Genomic DNA, 24,084 nt, shown 5'->3' on the forward strand with positions numbered 1-24,084 from the left:
TGTGTGTGTGTGTGTCTCTCTCTCTCTCTATATATATATATATATATATATTTATATATATATAGGTTTACCTTCAAAATGTTGAATGCCACAATGTCTAATGTTCATTTGGTTGATAAATAACATTAAACCCAAAACATTGAATGATTAAAATGTCTAAAATCATTTAATTGAAAAAGCAATGAGGTCACCTCTACTATTTTGCAAGGGGGCTATGCCCCCCTGCACCCCCCTACTTAAATATACCAACTCCGATATCCAATGTCTATATATATGTACACACATATACTTATGTCTTTATGCGTGTGTGTGTGCTTGTGTGTGTGGAGGAACAGGAAGAAAGATTGCAAAACAGAGAAAATAAATGGTACCATAGTCTCTTAAGCTGGGCAATAAGATACATAGCCTTTGCAGGATGCTGGCCAAAAGCAGCTTTGCTGAGCAGGTGCATAGTTTTTAGGTTTGGTTTCAGTTCACAGGAAAGTCAGGTTCCTGAACTCAGTAAAGAAATTGTTGCGTATCTTTGGGTCAGCAGTGAATGCCTTATTGCCACAGCATTATGAATATTATTTGGAAAACTGAGACCATTTCAGAAGGTTTACAGAACACTACTACTCCCAGATGGAGATTTTTTATGTTGTTTTTACGGTTTACTGTTGTTAGAACATGCATCAAAGCTATATCTCTGTGAATTCACATAAAACATATTTCTTCCATCCATCATTGATGACTGTACCAAGACAGCGCATATGTCTGATTAGTGTAGAGTCTCACAAAAAATAATAATGATAAAAAAAGTAAATAAAAAGTAAAGAGATAAAACATATGTGGCACTATAATACATTTTACACTAGGGAGCAGTATTTTAAACATGTTCCATCCAATGGAACTCTGGATGTTTGGGTACTAATTTCTTTGGGCACATTCTGAGTCTTTACGCAAAATGTATTTCCTCACAGTCCATGCAAATGTTCATAGCTCTTGAATCTTGAGTGTTAGTAAAGCAGTATAAATGGCAAACCACTTAGCACAAGTTAATGTTACATCTGGACTACTAAATTCTAGGTCTTAAACTGGTTTGTATTGTGCAATAAGCACAGTAATTAATTTTTGAATGTTCTGTAAACAACTTAGAATACATAAGTAACTATTCAAGTTGAATACATACTGTCAACATTATTTTGTTGGTACATGTGAGCTTTCACATGAGACTAAGCAGTTTGGTCTGTACATTTTAGTTATGAGGAAATGAGGTAGAATAAATTATGACAATATAAATTAATACTATATGAAAAACATGCAAAATCTCTTTAGCTGCACTATACAGAGGACAAATATCCCAGGGTTTGTGTTGATAATTATGTAAGTTTTAAGATGAAACCTTTCAAAACCTTGTACTTTACATGGATTTTCATTCTCATGTACATATGAACAGGCAATATTACACACCTGGAAGTGTCTTTGAAATGATCCTAGACAAATGTTTGCAGGTATCACTAGTTTTAAATGAGTTTTAATTTAAGAGAGTCTAAACTACTCCAAGTAATGAGACCACAAACAACAGCTTCTGGTATATGAACAGGCTCCCTGAACGCATCATACCAATATGAAATAATTTCCCAACTAAAATAAAGAGACCAGGTGTTACTGAAACCTTAAGAAAAGGAAAAGATCACTATTTATGAGACAGGAGGTTTATTGTATAAAATCAAACTTTGCAATACTGTTTCATGGCTCCTTGTGTGGTGTCCCATATGTGTATTATGTATAGTAAAAAGAAAAGGTATGGTTTTCTGCCCTGTACTTTGCCCACCCTACACCACAGGCTTCAGTCAAGAACAGCCAACCAGTGTAAGCCTGGTGGCATAAAACAATAAAACCCTGAAAATGGCACAGGTGACCTTAGTTCAGGTATCAACCTGGGCATTTGCAGAGCTGTAGGGAGGATGGTTATGATGCGCAGAGATGGAGTTGGTTGTGGGCAGTAGCAATCCTTAAGAAGATGGACTTGTAATAGCAGTCTGAAGGTATCTGTCTAGCACAGCAAGCTACCAATTGTTGGCAGCCTTCATTGAACAAGTGCATGGGAATGTGTCCTTACTTCGAGTGGAAGGCATTATAGCTGTTGTGGTGATACAGGATGCAAATTCTTGCACACAGGGGATGGAGTTTGGTCAAAATAACAAATGCCTGCATTTACACGATGCCAGCAAGGATGCAAGAACCCTCATGACTGCCGAAATTATGATACCTCTGACAGCTCTAAAAAAATAAGCTTGGGTCTGACTGGGTAGTCTACCTGTTTGGGAGGTGCAAGGCAAGAGGCATCAAGAAAAAAAGAGTCATCAAACCAAACAACCAGAGATTACTCTGCTGTTAGCAGCATTTGATACTGTAAGATGCAAGTGACTAATATGTAAGTAAGAAGATTTCATTTGTCAAACATTACCCTTGTCTGGTTTATCAGCTACTTAAATCATATGATGTTTATCAGGAAATTGAGATTAGCATACACCATCAAAGAAAACATTCAGTGAGCCATGCAAGGGCCACTGTTTTTTTTAACATGTATATATAGTATGCCCTTACACTACGAGGACCTAGGCTGTGATTTATAAAGATTTTGTATAGTACTCAGCACACGTGTACTTGAATGGGAGTCAGGTGTGAACAGGCTGGCATAGGCTGGTAGTGATTCATTGTCCACTGCTGCACTACGATGCAGGGAGTTCAAATATGTATGCAAATGTCTAGACTGTGACATGGAAATAATACTGGCTGGGTAAATAAGGCCTTTTTAATATACAAATGTATGCAAATTGAACAGTCAAAATTCATAGTCGTATGTAGAAGAAATTGTGCAGTACTACATGCCTGAATAAGGAGAATGCTGACTGAAAATATCAAAGTTGCAGACAGTGGGAGTGCTTGGAGTATCAACAGTGATCATAGACCAGTAAGCTTTATGTATCAGGACTGCAGCTTGCTGCAGGTATGCAGAAGCATGGCATCCAACACCAAAGTGAGCAGTACCGCCAGCAGATGACATGCCACAGCTACTCTAATTAGAAGATTATTGATATCTTTGGTGTATACAGGGATATTGTACACATCATGGTTAACATGTGCCACTCACACACAGAATCTACAGGCATGTGTGGCCATCCCATACCTGTGGAGACTGAAGTATGTACAGTTCATTTTTTAGCTTCAGGCACCTTTCAGAGGTAACTAGCAGGAAATGATAGGTATTTTACAATTTTCCTTCTTTGAACAATTAAACTTTCTTGACATAATACTTTTACATGTAAATCAGCATATATTGTATACTAGCACAATACAGCAGAGAGATAGTACCATGCATAGCTACTATGACACTGTCCACCTTCCTGAGCTACTGGACACCATTGATTCTACAGTAAAACGTCCTCGTCTGGCCTACAGTCTAAAAGGTTTGTGAATAGGAAGGGCTACCATTGCCTGAACTGCCAGGTGCTATGTGCCACAAGTAGGAACATAAACAAAGGGTTTGCACAGCACCCAGAAGTTTACATGATTCATGTATATGGCATACATCAGTCATATTGCCATTTTGTGCATAAGAAAATTCCACACAGTCATATAGCTGGTAAGTGCAGACACTGAGGAATGTATTTTTGGTATATAGCTACATATATAGCGTGTAAAAATACAGTAGTTCCTCCCAACATGATGAAACTTTGTTTGAAATGATGCTGAATATCCCCAGAACCCTAACTTATGATTTCCATATAGAACTCAAGAAGAATGTTCAAACTCTGGAATAACACTTTCCATGCATAAACTACAATATTGTGTCTTTGACCTATTCAATGTCTGCTTCTGTTGCCTTGATTTGTTTTGGAGGGCTCCAGTATGACCTGGACACAGCTAACAGGAAGTTGTTAACATGTTACATGCCTGATAATAATATTATAATGAGGAAACAGTCTTGTCATTCCCAGGATAATGTTAAAGTCAGAGCATGCACATACACAGCCACCACCACAACAACAACAACAAGAGCAGCAGCAACAATATCAGACATTACTGAGGACAAACAACATGCAGTCACAAGCCCCACTCCATTTAGCAACAAACAGAATGCTTAGTACAACAATCAGAACAGCAATGTCGAGCCTAGAACTATAAACCCTGATAAACACTCAGTTATAATGTATCATCACTTTGAAGTAACATGATGCATGTATTGTCAATATCAGAGTATATTTTTCAGTGTATGGTCTGGCCACACTATGCATCAGACATTCCTACATACAGCACATAGTAGGGAGATTACTGAAAACACAGGGTGAATATGGTCAGTGCACATGAGGGATTACAGAGTGTAATTCATTTCTGGATGCATATCAGGAATGTGTAACCTGCAATTCCTACCCCCCCCCCACACACACACACACACACACATGCACATAGTCACCTTAGGAATGTATTCTACCTTGACATTGGGCAACAATGCCAGGTAGGGCAGTGATGGTGTCACTGACAATCGTCCACATGGAGATGGAGATAGGAAAAGTATGTGCCATCAAAGACCTCATGTGACTATCAATACTGCATCCCTGGACTCCATGTTCTCATGATGCTGCTGTCTGTACCGGATGACATTTTCATGAGGGCCAAGCAACTCAACAATCACTACCATAATGGACTATTTTGCATGCAGTCAGTTCCACCTAGATGATGGTCTAACAGGACTGATTATTAGAGTCATCCACATATCAGTATTCCACACCTTAGTGACTCATGTTCTGTTATACATCAAATCAGCACTAGCTCCTAAAATATGGGAAGCTCTCTCTCCATATATAAACTCCATAATTTCTTATCTAAAATTTTGGCTGGCCCTAAAGAAAACAATTTAAATGTGCTCAGTAAAAATGCTTCCCAAAAACCAGTGTCACCTAGGGACAAGCAAAGAATAAATCTCTGGAACAATACAGATTCCACTCTTCTTTTATTATCCAAATGAACAAACAACACCTCTGTCAGATAAGTATTATTTTACAACTTTTCTTTAAATTAACTTTATTGCCACACATCCACACTTTCTTTCCATATATTCCTTCTTCTCTCAACCCCTCCACTTCACATTGGACCTTCCATCTTTACTTCTCTTATTATATACCATCCTCTCTACAATTTTGTATGTTGCAAATAAACAACTATCATAGTCTTTCTTAATGTGTCCTTATTTAACCACTCTTATGATTTCTGTTTTGATAACTTTTTTGCTCGGCTTCTGTAACAGAACTCTTATGCCTTTTTAACCATGGGCTTAACCAAGAAATGATCCAAAAGGATCATGGTTCTAATCTGATTAACAAGGTAAAAAACAAAACAAAATCAAGTAATCTGGAAACCATGAGTCTTTATGAATTGGCTTTCTTCTGTAAGCACTGTAACTACATAGCTGGCATTTGGAGTACGCTTTCACTTAACACAGATGCTCCATTTGTTAAGCTGAACATAAAAATGTACATTAAAATACAGCTAGTAGAGCCTCGATGCAACCCCCTCAAAAAAATGCTGAACAGGGGGATAAAACTCTTAAATCACTATTTTTTCAGGGTGGTAAGCCGCCTTCACCCCCAACCCCTTGCTTACATATACTAATGATATAGTTTCAAAGTTGTGAAGAAAGGAGAAACACTGTGCATAAGTGAAAGTAGCACTTGCACATACTGCAGTCTCATGATACATCATAAAATGCAAAACATACTATGGGACTGGTCACTTTAGAGAATTGCAATATGAAAGATTACACTCCATAAGTTACATTTCATTCACTGGTAGATATTGTTCTTTGTTGTAATACTGGTGTCATACGATTACTCGTTTAATGTGTAATTCATGTCTGCATCTCCTATCTTTATTATCTGTACTATATTACTCATACCACCTAATTCATTTTATGTATTGTGTCCCTTCATCTACTGTTAAATAATGTGCCATTTCCTTGTAGTTCTGCATTATTTATAGGTTTGGTTATTGTTATTACATGGCAGCAACTCAGGGGTTGTCATATTGCTTTAGCTGTTTACCTCACAGACACAAAGTACAGAGTTGGATTCTCACATTTGATCACTGCCTGGTTATTGGCTAGGCATGTAATAATCTGCTGACTGACGGCCTTGATTTACTTAGAGAGGGAAGGTTGGTATAACGGTTAAGGTGTTTACCATGCAGGATTTGATTCGCAGATAGGGTAACTGGCTGTGTTTCAAATGGCTCACGGGGGGGTTAGCCTAGTACTAATCAATGAAGTAATATAATCCTCTTATCGTAGATGGTCCTCTTCTTCCAAGACCTCAAACCCAGTTGGACAACCCATTAATAAAATCCAGATAAATATAAAGACAGATAGATAAAGGAATAATTCAAAACATCAGTAAGAGTGATGATTTCTAATTCCATAAATGTCATGGCACTAGAATTTTACTAATAATCTGTTGAATGGCACTAAAGTCAATCAAATTGCTTATTAACTGCAAGCTATGAGAAAAATATTTCAGGCTTATGAAGGGATACCAAGATCAGTCCAATCTATAAAGAGGATTCTAGTAAAGTATGACACTGCAAGAGATATATTGTATACTGAGAATCTTTGCTAAAATAGCTAGATGATTGTTTATATACAGTCGGTAGGGGTTCATCCTGGTCATAGGCTAAAAATATCACTTCTCTATATCACTGAAAATTAAGAAGCCTAACTGGACAAAGCATGGACATCTCTAAGATAGTTTATTGATTTCTTGAAGCATTTGACACTACCAGTCAATAGGTCATGAAACAATTACCGTTTTTTTTTTGTTTTATTTTAAAAGGCTTTACCAATTAATTTCTTCTGCTTCAGAACTACTTAGTAAAATGAAAGAGGTGGAATCATGGAGGAAGGAATAAGATCTGTAACTACAGAAACATTACAATAGCATTCCCCTACAGACGAGTGCTATGAGTGTTTTTAAGCATGGCTCAACCAAACACGGCAAGCTATAATGCATAAACAGGTAACTTTGAACTACAATTTACTAATAATGGATTTACAATATTACAAAAAGATAAATAGATAGACAGACAGGGAAAAGTATTGAATGATGCTGACAAACAAGCTCTTCCTTCTTAGCATAACATGCTATTCAAAGGGGTGGGAGGTTGGCATAACAGTTCAGGTGTTTACCTTAAAGACACAAGGTACAGGGTTTGATTTTCACATGGGGTAATTGGCTAGGCTTAAAATGGCTCACAAGGCAGTTAGTCTAGTACTAATCTATGAACCTACCTAATATCATGCTGTTGTGTGGACAGGAATTCAAGTGGTACCAGCCATTACATAATCATCTTAAACCAGGATTGGCAAGTCACTGTCATTCTAATGCATTAGGTTTCAAGAAATAGCATTTTGTAGGTCCATTAAACTGCCCTGTATTTTCCTTTAAATTGAGTATATATCTTAAAACACTCATACTACTTCCTAAGACTGTGCACAGCTATCATAATACCTGCTATCACCAGGTCTAGTACTTGGATCACTGCCCATCATAATATCTGCTATCCCAAGATCTAATACTTGCATCACTGTCCATCATAATATCTGCTATCACAAGATCTAATACTCCATTATAATATCTATTATTACAAGATCTAATACTTGAATCACTGTCCATCATAATATCCTCTCCCCAACCCAATGTGGGTTTAGGCCTAGTCATAGCACCACCACTGCTCTTATATCTTTTTTGGACACGGTCAACCAACCTTGAGACTTGGGATACCTTGTCTCCTCACAATTTCTTGACCTTTCCAAGGCATTTGATACTGTCATGTCCCCTCTTGTTCTGATTAAAATCTCCAATTTAAGATCATCTCCCCCTACCGTAGACTGGTTTTCCAGCTACCTTACAGATAGACAAGTGACCAAATGGCAGATATATAACAAGCAACCAGATGGCACCGATCCCTCTCTCATTTCCTCAACATCAATACTGTAGCCCCACAAGGGTCCATAGTAGGTCCATTGTTCTTATTGTTCTTCAACATTTTCATTAATGATTTCCATACCAGCATACCCCACGCTAATGTCATCCACTATACAGATGACTTCACCATCATCTGCAGGGACAAGTCTACTTCAGAACTACTTACACTCACCCAAAATGCCTTCACCTCCACTGAAACTTGGATATATAATAATCATTTAGCCCTAAATGCTAATAAAACCAAACTCATGTTATTCACACCCAAAAAAAAACCCTAACCAAAAATGAATTTACAATCAACTCACTCAACAACACTTGCCTTGAAGTAGTCCCATATACCATACTTTTAGGGGTCATCATAGATGGGGTCTATATCATATGTTCAAAGTTTTATAACTTCAAACATTAAAATATCGAATTTAAATGTTCAAAGTTATAAAACTTCGAACATATGTAAAAAAAAAAAAAAAAAAAAAAAACCCCAAACTCAAAACTAACGGCTGTAGGCAGAGGGGCAAACCCTCCTACACCTCCCACACCCCCCACTCTTTAAATATACCAACTCTGAGACCGCACTATAGTGCGCTAATCTTATATTTAAAGAGCGGGAGATGTGGGAGGTGCAGGGGGGGCTTGCGTCCCTGCATACACAAGTCAAGTAAGTTACTTTTTTTTTTTTATATGTTCGATGTTTGAAACTTCGAAAATTTAAATTTGATTATTTAACATTCGAAGTTTTCAAATGTCGAACATATAATGCAGACCCCATCGATGAACACCTATCTTTCAACCAGCATATTAACACAAACATCAAAAAAAATCAGAAACTAGGCATTGTGAACAGGCACAAACAGTTCCTCACTTATGCAGCAAGACTACCCCTTGCCTCTTCCTTCCTACTTCCATCCTTGCTCTATGGTGCACCTCTCCTTACTAATATCAATCCTCTCTTAAATCCAAACTGGACTCATGTTACAACGAAATTGCAAAATTTGCATCCAGCACGAAACAGTCATCTCACCACTGCATATCACTCCAACGTCTAAACTGGCTAGAACTTCCCCAACATCTCGCATACCAACAACTAACCACAGCTCCTCCTCTCTGTTCACCATGTATCACACAAATAGACCTTTGTGATCAGTCAGTCAGATGCTGCTTAATGTAGCAAAACCCATCTTTTCTGCTGGTCAAATGCATTACCCATATGCTATCGCAAAACTATGGAATGTTCTCCCTCCTTCAATTAGGTCTACTAGAAACCCTGAATGTTTTAAGACTTTGCTGAAACAACACCTGTCCTCCCACTGACTATGTACATGTACCACCATTGACTATAAGAAAAAAAACAATATTCCTAGCCTTCCTACTTTTCCTCCCCATCTCACTTATGGCTCAGACTCCTCATATATACTTTCAGTGCTTCCAGCTTACTTAGTCCAACATGTACTATCCAGCCACACATAATCTACTATATCAATTACCTACCATATCTTCTATTCATTCTTGATGACTATATAACAATAGCTCTAAGGCTGTCCCTTACTTTCAGTATCTTTAATCTGCTGCTCTCCATCTTTCCCTCTCTACTGCAAAACTGAAGTACTGTATTGTTCACACATTCGCTGTTATCCCATGTCATCAGCTGTGCTCTTGTTTGACTTGTGACAGTTTATTGACAGACTTTAAATACTACATGAGTGTGATTTTTATTTAAACGGATATTGAGAAGAGTAGGAATGGGAAAACAGAATATTACACACAGAAACACAGGCTCCATGGGCAGTATCCCTATGCATATTGATGAACTGTGTGCTTCTATCTGTTGAATTTTCAAGACTGTCTAAATGTTTTGTGTGTGTGTGTGTGTGTGTGTGTGTGTGTGTGTGTGTGTGTGTGTGTGTGTGTGTGTGTGTGTGTGTGTGTGTGTGTGTACAGGGTGGCTGTGTATGTGCATAAGTTTTGTGTAAATGCAATGTTTGTGAAGGAGGGTTCCGTAAAACTCTAGAGTACTGCAAAAACCTCAGGAAGCTCCATGAACCATATCCAGCATAGAAGAAAAACTCTCTGGGACAATTTTGCATTTTATTTTATATTTTTAATTATAAAAAAGTCTGAGGAGTGCCTTTTGAAATGGGACACACTTAAACAGTCTCCTCTCTCTCATATGGTGCATTAAGTGCAATGACCTTTAAGAGGTTGAATCAGTTAACTAATTAATTCATTGACTTTAAAGCCCACTAGTATTAAATAGTGAAGAGACTGCTGTGAGCTGTGGATATAGTTGTTGGGATATAAGGTAAGTTTTTTTTTTCCTTTTAAAGTTATCCAAACTTCACAGCAACCTAATATCTGTAAACAGCTTTAAAGAGTGACTGTATGAGAGCATAATTCTCAGCTGTCACTGGATTTGGCTCAAACTTTTTGTCTTTTCCTTGAAAAATTTATTTTTTGGTTTAGAGGTGCACACTGCATGATTGCAGTACAGTAACCACACAGTGTATATTGCTCAACTGTCCCTCTATTCCTTTGTGATTTTGCTTCATAATTTTGGTCTGTTCATTCATGTCACCTATTCCTGATTTTTAGGCAGATCCATGATTTTGGTCAGAATCTTGCTCTGTCCATCATACTCCCTCCTGAAACAGTTTTTTTTTCAGAAAAAAAATGTGGATTACATTTAATAAATAATTACAGCCATTACAGTTATCAACTACTTTTACATCAGAAAAAGGTGTGATAATTCACATTCTCTTACTCTGCCAGCTTTTCAGCTTACATTTTCTAATATTTCATATAGGTTCTATTTATTCTTGATTATTTCTGGATTTGTCCTTGATTCTGGAGTAAGAGGTTGAAAGCTAAGGTCTGACCCTTATAACATGTATGGTTTTCAAAATCTATTCTAAAGAATATGTATGCTGATGCAAAAAAACTTATTCTAGCAGCTTTATACGTTTAAATGACTACTATTTAAAATATTTTCCTCATTATTTTTTCCCCTGATTCATGGGATAAAGATTTAGAATTATGGGAGTAATGTGTGTATGTGGGGGGGGGGGGGCAGCTGTGTGCATATCTCAATATTCATATTTCTTTGTGATTTTCTAGCATGCTGTTGACAACAGCATTCAATAAATAAAGGCAGGCATAAAAATTTCAGACCTCAAATCTTTTAGTTGATTCATGTTCAGCAAAATCTGTTATATTAAAACAATTTCCTAAGTATCTAAGAGTAAGGTCTATATTATATCATCGAACGCTTAAAAAAACAAACGCTGATTGATCAACCTAATTTAAGCGAAAGCTTACAATCTCGAACTGTCAGATCAGCGATTTTTTTCCTAGGGAAAAAATTGCTGATCCAAAATACATACACAAAACACAAGCACACCAAACAAACAGAAATCCACACACATACACCTAAAATCTGATACCTAACCCTACACTAAACTATGCACACACCACTAACTACCCACTTACCTTAACCCAAACCCTAACCCTAAGGTCCATCACTATCGCACACTCACCTCACTCGCTCCCTAACCCTAACTCACTTAAATCCACCCTAAACCTCATGTCCACTCAATCGCACACACACCTAACCCGAGCCCTAACCCTAACGCACCTTAATCACCCTAACACTCACATCCACACAATCGCACACTTACCTGAATCCGACCGGTAACTTTCCACCATAACACTGAAAATACTGAAGCAACAGAAATGGACAAACGAATTCTTTCCCTAGGAAAAAAATCGAGTTTCTGCTACTTCGATATTTTGCAGTTTCGCGAAAATAAGTTTGATCAATCAGTGTTCGCTTTTTTAAGCGTTCGAGGATATAATATACACCCTAAGAGCAGTATATAACATCTATCCCTGATTTTGGGCTTATGCACCACATTATTTTGTGGTTTTATACCTGGCTTGTGTGTTGAGATTGAGAAATGTGAGAGTACAGTACTTTGCTGGGGAACACTGCTGTGTGCATATCTTTCAACTATCATATTTTGCATCTGTTTCTCATATAATTTGGGATTTTCTGGCAAACTGTTAATTGTAGTCAATTTATGCCAGTTATTTCAATTTCAGATATGTTTTTCAGATGAAAATATATGCTGAAGCATAACCTGTTACACCTGCAAATTATTATACCTATTTTTCAGAAAACATATAACATGGCAAAAGCAGTTAAAAGTTCCTAATGTAAACACAAAGAAGAATAGTTACTTAACACTGTATTTAGTTCCAACACTGAAAGGAAGGTAAGAAAAAAGTTAAATCAATTATGCATGTAAACATGTCTGAGATTTCAATAATGTTATTCAGAATATTAATGTAACAAAGCTTTAAGAGTGATTTTCTGCCACCTTAGAGGGTATCCTTGAAACAAGTGAATAAGCACAGTCAGGCAATTAGATATATCTTAGGTTGCATATTATTTATAGTTTTGCTGTTTTTTTTTTTTTTTTGGTCCCCACAGACTGCATCATTACTGACTCAGCCTCCAGTACCCCACATCTAAACAAGGCCTAGCGGCTACTCTGCTAACCCCTCAGAGTGACTCCAGTTTGCTGAGGTTTGTCATGAATATTAAAGATGTCATGGATGTGTAACATATCTGTGCTTCCATCCGGGGGGGGGGGGTGAAATTTTTTTTAAAGCTCTACCAACTCCCTTTCTCTGCTTCCACTCTCACTGATTACATCTGAGGGCAAATCCCCTCCTTGAACCATGCTTCTCCTTTGGGAGGGTATCAATAAGTGCCCTCTAACCTAGGCTGGGCACTCCCATCCTTTCCCCTGCTGCTCCGTCAAGTCATCTGAGCCTGTAATCAAACTCAGGTTTCCTGGGCCGTAGACATGGCTTTATCCCTCTACATCACTGGAGAAGCTCAACATTATTTATAGTTTCTCAAAAGATCATAGTTTAAAGAAAAATGAGACATTATACTTAATGGGCTAATCAAAATAATGCTAGTACAACTCTATCCAGATGCTTCATTAGCAATGTTGCCTTCATGGACATGTTGTTTGTAATCACCATTTCAGTTTGCATGCCAATTGAAAGACAACATTGATACATTTATTTCTTGTAATTCATCACAGCAGAAACACAGTAAACACTGGAAGGATTTTGCAAATAATCTTGTCAGTATACCTATGACAGTGAATAAACATTTAATTATAACACTGGAGCCTTCAGAATTATATATTATAGTTAAAAACAAATTCTAACTATTACAGACTGCAATACACTATAAGTCTGAAACAAAACCAACACAAAGATAATGAAAATATAAGTAAAATGAAAAGTAGTGAAACATGCCAGTGTATACAGTAGCAATAAGACTTATAAAGATCAGTCATTGATTTTTTATGAACAGTTTAGTTGGCAGAAAGAACTTTCATTTACAATGCAATGCAGGTGTTAGAATGAATTACATTATTTATAACCATTACATCTTTAAAAGCAAAAGTTAAAACATTTTACATATGTATAAAGGGTAATGAAGTATACTGCGGTGGTGGTGCTGCAGTAGCGTTGTCACCTCACAGTTAGACGTTGTCCGTTCGATTCTCAGTTAGAGCGTCTTCTGTGTGGCGACATGCGTGAATGGGCCTTCCTTTGTTGAAGGTTGTACGTTAGGCCCAGCAAGTCAGCATGTAAAAATCTACTGCCAATCATTAGTTGACCGGAGTTTCGCTGTGGCGACCCCTAACCGGGAAAAGCCGAAAGACACAAACATAAAGGGTAATGAAGTCATATATATTCTGAAATCATAATTCATGCAGATCCTTCAAATGACAATATGTAAGTAGAAATCAATAAAATTCAGTTCACCTTACTGATCTTAGTTTTGTTTTATTTTATATATTCCATTCCTCTGTAGTTTTAGCAGCGAATATTTTGAGACATAATATTTGACTATAATTAATAGCAAGGTTGCACTCAAACTCATCACTAATCATTTCTTCTGTCACTGGTTTAGTATTTAAGTGTTGTGACTTAAAACATTAAGCTGTCTGATGGGCATATAGTCTGTGAAACATGACAATATTTAGAGTATTGTCTCTATTCTGCAAGCAGTTTATTCTGATATGCAGAATTCATATAGCTATGCTCACTGTGCAATGTGCTTTCCAGTTGTTCAAGCATGACAAGTAATCAGTGTTTTATTGTGAAGGATTAACTCAAAACCATTGAGTTTTTCCCTTCAATATTAGGAAGACATTACACAATATTGATGAATGTGTCAAGAGGATAATATGAATGGAAAGGATTGTATAGAGCAGACCTCTTATGAGTCAATGCAGAAAGTAGATGAGAGGGACAATGGCTGTAGAAAAGAAGTGTGCTCTTACTCACAATGTAGACAACAGGGAGCAGGCCTGTCATGAACTTGGCTTACAAGACATGATGTTTATTTCATTTTTGTATAGAATGAACTTTCATTAAACAATATCAACATTCTGTCATGAATTAAACACAAACTATGCATCTCCGAGTCTTCTTATTTCTTACAACTTCCATCTTGCATGGTGATCTATGTCTTGTATTCTGTGCTTTAAGTTTTCTCATCCTTCTTGATCTCCTGTATCTTCACAAGTCAGATGGCTCCACTAATTATAGAACTAATAATTAAAGCCTCCACAATCTTATAAACAAAATGCACTGGAGAGAGAAATGTAGTACTCAACACCAATCTCACCAGGACTGGCTTGCTTTGCCTTTTTTGAGAAGGATTACTGCATGAGGTTAGTTATTGGTGTGATATACAAAGTCTTGTGATTAACTTGACTTGTATTTCCTAATATTTTATTATTCTATGATTCTAAGTCAGCAGAACGTAACAAAGTTAGATAACAATATATCACATGGGAGACAACTTACCAAATCCACTGCAGTTTCAGTTTTCCCCAGTACGTTTACCCACTCAATGGTCTTGCCTGACAAAATATAGCAACCAAGGCATCCACTTACTCATGGTTCACTCTGTTTCTGTCTGAAACCACAGTTATTGCCAATTTATATTCTTCAGGTAAGAGTTTTTATATTCCCCTTGTTATCATAGCATCTTCCTATTTCAGTACTTTGGATTACTTATTTCTTAGTCTCTCATGTAAGTAAATCAGCAGGTTTTTGCTCTTGCTTACCCAATCTTCTATCATGAAGATATCCCTGGGAAAACAACTCCACTAACAGCCTTATCTCCCTAAAATCAGGAACCAAACCTTGAAATGCTAGCTTGAGTTTGACTAGTTATGATCTAGGAATATTATCTACAGTGAATAATTGCAGAAATAAGAAATGAGAGGAAGACACTGTTTCACACTGCTTCAAGTAAGTGAAGGGAATATCACATACAATTCTGCTACTTACTAACATCCTTTGAGATTCCAGGTATTTGCTAAAACCATAAAATATTACCATGACTAGTGCATCATGAGGAAATTGTTGGTTTATAGACAGATGTGTGCTTGGTATATTCAGGTTTACAGTAAAAGTGTAGACATTTGCTCTGAGTTACTGCACAACGGAACCTCCTATACTGAGCCAACAGATATTGCCAACATACTGGTCAACAGATTCAGTGCCAACTTTACCCCCCCCCCCATAAAGGACCAATCACAATATGGAGGAATGCCAGGCACCCAGCATTACTGCAGCACAGGTTAAAGCTGCATTGTCCAAGGCCAAGAATACAGCTTCCATGGGACCTGACAGCATCCCTGGATGTGTTCCACATGAACTACAAAGTGAACTGGCACCACAATCTATGTGCCCTGTTCAATCACAGCCTCACCTGACTTAGCCCTTACTGAATGGTGCACTGCTACAGTCATCCCTCTCCATAAAGGGGGAGCGACTACAGATGACCCTGGGAATTATTGCCCCATTAGCTTGATGAGTGTGATATGTAAGGCTATGGAGCATATCATCATGGACCTAATTAACAACGATATAGGGAATCTCTAAACTGTAGATCACACTCAATTTGGTTTTGTGAAAGGTAGATCATGCCTGCTTAACCTGGTTAACTTCTTAGAGTAAGTCACCAGAGCTGTGGATGAGGGCAACGCAGTTCATAAAACCTACCCCAATCTGGCCAAGGCCTTTGATACCATTCCCCACTCAGGAATTATTGATAAACTCACCAAACTCGGCATCAACCCCTATATCACTAGATGGGTTGCAAATTGGCTCACAGATAGAACTCACAGTGTGAGAGTAGTGGACTTCAAGTCAGTCTGCCAACCAGTCACAAGTGAAGTCCTACAGGGACTGGTCCTAGGTACTCTCCTGTTTGGCATCTACTTCTCAAAAGTCCAGGCCAGTACGGAGGGACTCTGGCTGACCAAGTTCACAGATGACTGCAAACTGAGAGCCATTATTACCTCCCCAAGTGATGTAGACATCCTACAGAAAGGCCTCACTGAAACTAATGATGGGTGTGGAAAGCATGGCCTTAAGCTTAATGGCAAAAAATGCATCGTCATTCCCTTTGGGAAAAAAAAAATCAGTTCCCACTAATTACTACATGGACAGGAGCCCACTGAACACTGAAGGCATTAAAAGAGATTGGGAGACACAAGTTGACAGCAACCTCTCCTTTGACCACCACGTTGCCACTGTGGCCAGAAATTCCTTCTATGTGGCACATCTCACTAACAAGGGTTTTGCATTCAGGAATAAAGATGTCATCATCTTTCTCTACTCTTCTCTCATTAGGCTAGTCATTGAGTATAATGCCCCACTCAGCATGTACCTCACTAGATGCATGAAACAGCTGAAAGGCCACAAAAGTACCTCACAAAGAGGATCCTAGGCCTTAAATACATGTCCTACATGGACCGACTCAAAAAACTCCTGCTATTCTCTGTCTCATATCATCTACTAAGAGACAATCTCTGCTTGACTTACAAACCCATGTCTGACCCAGCTCTGTTAGAAATGCTACATCTAAAGAAATCCAAATCTCTCCACACCACATGCTCCAGAGACCTCATCCTCATTACCACAATCAATAGAAAATGCTGGAGGGACAGGTTAATAACCCAGAGACTGCCCATGCTCTGTAATAGACTTCCCATATATGTCATGCAGAGCACTTCACTGGCCCTTTTCAAGAGAAATCTTGATGAGTGTATGGGAAATAGAAAGTTCACCCAGGGGATCACTCCAGTGTCTACTAGAGGCACTGGGAACTAACGTTGGGTGGCACGATACCAGTTATGTGGGCTAGGCTTGTAAAGACTACAGGGCCATTAGCCTAGTATGCACCTATCAATCTATGAACCTATGAACATTTGTCCTTTATTTAACAAAACATTACATTATTGCAACATTGTCTTCAGTCTTGACTGGTTAGTACAAGAGAAATGAAGGAAGCAATAGCAGTCTACCAAGAAATAGTAGTCATTATTCTTCAATATAGATTCTTCAAGGAGTTTACACAAAGTTCTAATTGTGTAAAGGAGGTGTGAAGCAAACATAAAATAAAAAATGCTTACCTCATAAAAAAGAACACTGTCTGTTACAGGAATAAAAATAGGCTACATATGTGGCTTCCCATGAACATTTTTTCCATACTGCAGGATAATTTTAGTACTTGCGACTGCCTTGAATAAGTTAATTGCATGTCTCGACCATTCATTAAATGACACTTTATCCTATGCCATCTGTTGGTATGACATATAGTAAAACACAATAAGTAGGGTTTAGAGGTTACCACTGGACATCATTCACGCCCCTGGATTCATGAAGCACTGTCCAATAAAAAGAATATTCTTGCACGGAGTGGTTCGTGTCCATTTAGAACAGCAGCGCGCCTTGCATATGCATGAAGGTACACTGCTGTTTTATCTACATGGACATGAACTATGAACGAGTGCAAGGGGAGTGTCTGAGTAGTGTATGGACACTAAACACACCCCCTGCTGTATGGCATTTCCTAAGCCAAACTGGTATAATATTAGAGATTTGCTCTAATATTATGCCAGTATTTCAGTGTCTGGTTCTGTGACACACTCCCTGCATTACTAAAGTGCTGTACGACACTTTGTAACCTGCTAAAGCAGGAAATGTGTGCAAATGCACACATAATGGGGGATAAATCTCCCAAAAGTGAAAAAGGACAAACACAGCCTCACAAACATAGAAAGATGATAAGGAACAGGTCATGCATTACCATGAATTACTTAAGGGTAGAAGTCTGAAACCAAATGTATACCAATATCCCCTTACAGCAGTGCATGTTAACAAAGGTACAAATGAGGGAGGGAACAAATACTACATTAGGGACATGCCTGAAAAATTGCCCTCACGCACTTAGAATGTTGATAGATAACAGGATATGTATTAGCAGGAGTCCCTGAAGGATAAAAGCCTGAAAGCAAAATCAGCCAGTATTTCACGATTGCAGTCCCAAGTAGTTGTCAGAACACCACAATACATGCCCATATAACCTAATAATATATAACTTTTTTCCAGTAGCCTAAGGAATGTATAAGTGTAGCTGAGTGGGCGTGCATGTTATGACCGTCCGCCAATAGATGGGTGAACTGCTCAAGCCAAGGTAGGGTAGTGGTTATAGCCACAGCTTTCCATGCAGGTGTTCATGGTTTAAGTCTCAAGACAAGCAACTTCTTTTCCTATGTGAAAGTAGTGTTAAAATTATTTTAGTAAACTTAGATTATATAGCAACTTTTTTGTGTCAACCAGGGTAGTGTAGCAGTTCCCAAAGTGAGATGTCAGTGTAGAAAAGATGTGAAACCCCCATATAAACACAAGTGCCCCATATAGTATAGTCACACAAGAATATAATGTAATGAAAGCACATAGAGGGATGTCATGGAAGGTAAATGTAAATTTATGCATTTAAATATAAAATTATAAGTATAATATGCCTAAATGTGCCTTAATCACTCTGTGTTCATCAGACAATGTTCTGCCCAGCAACAATATAGTCATCCCTGTCAAGTCTTGAACCCGGGATGCTGTCCTCTACAATAACAGCAAAATATCATTACCCCATCTGAGCTGTGAGACCTTGCAATGCTTTAACAAACATATCATGCATTCTGGTCATTTAACATTAATGGGTAAAAAAACAGCAGTCCCAAGTGTCGAACCAATGACCCTGAACAGCACTGTCAGAGAAACAGAGAAATGTACCACTATACCATCTAAGCTACCAGAATTAATCTTGCTTTTTCAAACATATCATGCAATAGAGGCATACAACATTAGGGAGACAGCTCTGTGGAATCATTCATGTGTTGTATATAGACATATATACATACACACACACACACACATATATATATATATATATATATATATATATATATATATATATATATATATATATATATGTCTGATGAAACATATATATGAAAAAGTAGAGTCATAATATAGATACACATATATAAAAATATAAAGGAAGGGGGGGAATATATATATATATATATATATATATATATATATATATATATATATATATATATATGTGTGTGTGTGTGTGTGTGTGTGTGTGTGTGTATATATATATATATATAGCATGCATTGCAGTTATACCTCAGAACTATTCCTCTCAACCAGTTAGTGCAAACAACCTATACAAAGGCTGTAAAAGGGGGGGATGGGCCACATATAGGGACATATTTCAAATATTGCTCTTACAAATGAGGACATTCTCTACAGCAACAGGGTGTATTTCAGTAGACAATTACTGAAGGATATGAGGATGGAAACTGAAATGTTATGTATTATTTACTGACATAAATCCTTGGATCATCACCGTGATTCATCAGACAAATACAAATAAATTGTGAAACTGAATAAAAGTATGGGCCAAACATCCAGACATTCTGTAAAAATCCTGGCAGTGGAGAAGTATGCTCAGAACCTCTTAGTGCAATGAATCCAGACCAAGCCTGACAAAGTGGCAGGACAAATGCCTGAAAATAGGGACATATCCAAAATATGTTAGTAGAAAAGCCTGAGAAAGTTGATGTAGTAACACTGTATATCCTAACATATATTAACTGAAATATCACAATTCCAGAACTCAATTGATTCTTATTAGTTAGTGACCTCAATCATAACATCATCCCACTGATGTTCCAGGAATACACAACAGTTATGGGACCAGACCAAAGATATCAACCAGACAACTGGACATCCTGTGAATATGTGGATATAACACATTAGGAAACTACACTGAGCTACTGAGCAATGTCCAAACCACAATTAGGCTGACATAACACTACCCAAGTCCAGCTCTTGGGCTGTACACATGCATTAGCAAATATGACAAGCACTACAGGGAAGTAACACTAGTGGAAAACAGACACTGGTGTGAAAGTGCATACCCCAAACAATTGCACCACAGTCACAGCAACATACTAGTAAGCAAACTGAACACTACAGTATAATGACTGTGTGAACAACAAAATGCCATTTGCCACTCACACATTACCCCTACATATACTGCCCCAAGTCACAGTGTAGTGTGAATCCTGAGGTGTTATGGGACATGTCACCATCTGTATGTACAAACATATGGAGCAGCATACACAGTCAGATAGAAAGGGCCCATGACACTCACTTGAACCCCCTCCCTACACAGCCCAAACAACATGTGCACACTACACTGCTACACAGTCCTCACAGTCTTTTAACAATGAGCAGACATACACAGACCTCTCAAATGCACAGTTTCCCACAGAATGTATAGTCACAGGACTCATACCTATGGCCACTTCCTTGTTACATGGCTGGGGGTCTATGACATCACTGGGATGGTAGCAGGAATGACTGCAATAAATAATGTTACTACATACCTCTGAACCTCTTAGTGCATGACATCTGGACAAAGCCTGACATAATTGGGGGACAGAGGTCCAAACAGAGGAGTATATTGGACATATTGCTATCATAAATGTAGACAGTTGGTGTTACCGGCTTTGTTGTAACATATCTTTTCTGAGGGATATGAAGTCAGTAACACCAATGCATGTTAGCATTTACTGACTGCATTCCCCAGTGTATCCTACTGATTAGCCATGGACAACAGACCAAACATACACAAGAATCACACATCTGGACAGTGTAGAGGTATTACTGCAGTGATGTAACAGAATGGAAATCCCCTGACAGCTGCCAAACATGTTTCCCAGCACCTTATGAAGTGCAGTAAGACCAACATGATGCTTCCCCACATCATCTCTGAACAATTACCCATGTATATTTAAATATAGCATGCACTACAGGGATGGAACTGTAGTGAAAAGCAGAGTGTTGCACAAATTTCCACCCAAAAACATGTGCACCACAGTCACAGCAACATACCAGTACCCAAAATGAATTCCAGAGTAGAACTGTCTGAACAAACATATCCCGACTGCCAGTCACACTCTACACTGACATATTCTGACCTGAGTCACAGTGTACTGAGAATCCTGAGGTGTTACAGGACATTACACAGTCAGCCCCTACAAGCATACAGACCTGATAGACCACCAGCAGCTGTAGCAGCATGCAGAGTCAGATAGGTAAAGGAAGTATGGCACTCGCATCTGCTACTCTCCCTACCCAGCCCAACAAACATCTGCACACAACACTGCTACACAATCTTGGCAGTCTGTTCACAGTGGCCAGACATACATAACTGTCCTATGTACAGATTTCCACAGAATTACCAGGGTGTGGAACCATAATCCTGGCCACCACTGCATATCATGGCCAGGAGTCTGCCAGGTCATTGGCATGATAACTGGAGTGCAGCTGGTAATTCATGATATATCATACCACTGCACCTCATAGTGCAGGACATCTGGGCAATGCATGATGTACTTGTGGGGCAGGGGGCTGGATAGAAGGACGTATCACACATAATGGTGTTACAAACTGAAACAGTAGCTGGTGTTACACGTGTTGCTGTAACATAACATCCCTGAAGGATATGATACCTGGAACATCAATGGATGCCAACAGTTACTTACTACAATCCTTGCATTGTCCTACCATCCCCACAAAAATAGATGTTATTTGAGGAACAGACCAAGCATAACAGGCAAACATCTGGCCAGTCTGTGGACAACATGTCAGTTGAGAGGTATGTCAGAGGCATATCACTGCCAGATGTTAAGTCACCCAGTAAATGCATGTCCAGATGAACCTGTCAATCTAGCAACCCTCCATGTGTATAACAGCACTGATGACATACCATCTGTACTCAATTCTGGAGCTTTGTCTGCCATGTTGTTTGGCTGTCTCCACATGTCTTGTCCTGTAAGATATTTTCACCTACTGTCTGTAAAGCTGTAGCCCCCCACACCTCTGTAATGTCCCCCACACAGGCAAGGAAAATGGACAAAGCTCACATGAAGGGTGTCCATATGTTGGAACTATCAGCAGTGTCCAGGCCCTCACCACAATTCTATGTGGGCACCTACATAGCTTTATGGCCTCAGCAATACCCAATAAGACAACATCAACCCCCTCAAGGTAGGCTGAACACCTGCGTTGGACAGCAGCAATACACAACTACCATCACAGGTGGAAAGAATCGCAGGATGGGCCAAGAAGGAACAGGTGCCTCATTGGAAGCTGTGTCACCTTGTTCTGCACAAGCAAATAAGGTCACCTGTGATGTACCCTAATGCTATGAGTGCAAACTGGAGACATCCACCAAGGCCAATCACTAGGCCTTCCAGACAGATTCTGATGATGTTTCAATTGGGAAATGAAAGAACTTAATTTTATACTTGGAACCTGAAAAAAACTTTGTGGTGGACTTTCCTGGCTGCTATCTTCTTCTTCTGGTGGATATTTGTGGTGTGGGCTGTGTTTTTTTCATTCAGCAGTAGGGAAAGATTCTGTAGACTCAATCAGGTTTTGTATTTACACATATACACATGTATATATGTATGGAGATGCATATATATAGGAAATTTATACATAATATAAATAGTGATATACATATACAATATACACACACACACACAGATATATATATATATATATAAGTAAATATATATATATATATATATATATATATATATATATATATATATATATATATAGGCTCATAGGTATGTACGAGGCTAACGGCCCTGGAACCCCTGGCATCATGCCACCCAACCTTAGATTCCAGGGCCTCTGTTGAGTAGAGCTACTGGAGGGATCCCAGGGTGAATTTTCTATTTCCCATCCACTCATCAAGATTTTCCTTGAAGAGGGCCAGTGAGGTGCTATGTTTGACATGTATGGGAAGTCTATTCTATAGCATGGGCAGTCTCTGGGTTATGTACCTGTCCCTCCAACTTGTTCTGTTGCTTGTGGCAATGAGGTTGATGTCTCTGGAGTGAGTGGTGTGGAGGGATTGGGATTTCTTTAGATGTAGCATTTCTAACAGAGCTAGGTCAGACATGGACTTGAAAGTCAAGCAGAGATTGCCTCTAAGTAGGTGATATGAGAAAGAGAATAGTTGGAGTTATTTGAGTCTGTCCATATAGGATAAATGTTTTAGGCCTAAGTTCCTCTTTTTGAGGTACTTTTGCAGCCTCTCAACTTGTTGCAGGTGTCTAGTGAGGTACATGCCAAATGGGGCATTGTATTTGATTGGCCTAATGAGGGAAGAGCAAAGAGAGACAATGACCTCTTTCTTCCTGGATGCAAAATCACAGTGGCAATATGGTGGCCAAAAGAGCAGTTGCTGTCAACCTATGTTCCCAGATCTCTTATAACTCCTTCTGTGTTCAGTGGACTACCATCAATGTGGTAATTCATGGGAACCAGGTTTTTCACAAAGGGAATGCATTTAGCTTAAGCCCATGGTTCTGACACCAGTCGTTGGTCTCAGTGAGGGCTTTCTGTAGGATGTCAGCATCACTTGGGGAGTTAATAATGGCTCGCAACTTGAAAACGTCTGTGAACTTTGTGAGCCAGAGTCCCTTTGTGTTGGCCTGGACTTCAGATAAGTAGATACCAAACAGGAGAGGACCCAGGACCAAACCCTATTGGACTCCACTCATGACAGGTCAGCAATCTTACT

Source organism: Protopterus annectens, chromosome 5.part0 (genome assembly GCF_019279795.1).
Source record: "Protopterus annectens isolate FY-2018-M chromosome 5.part0, PAN1.0, whole genome shotgun sequence".
NCBI classification, from domain to species: domain Eukaryota; kingdom Metazoa; phylum Chordata; order Ceratodontiformes; family Protopteridae; genus Protopterus; species Protopterus annectens.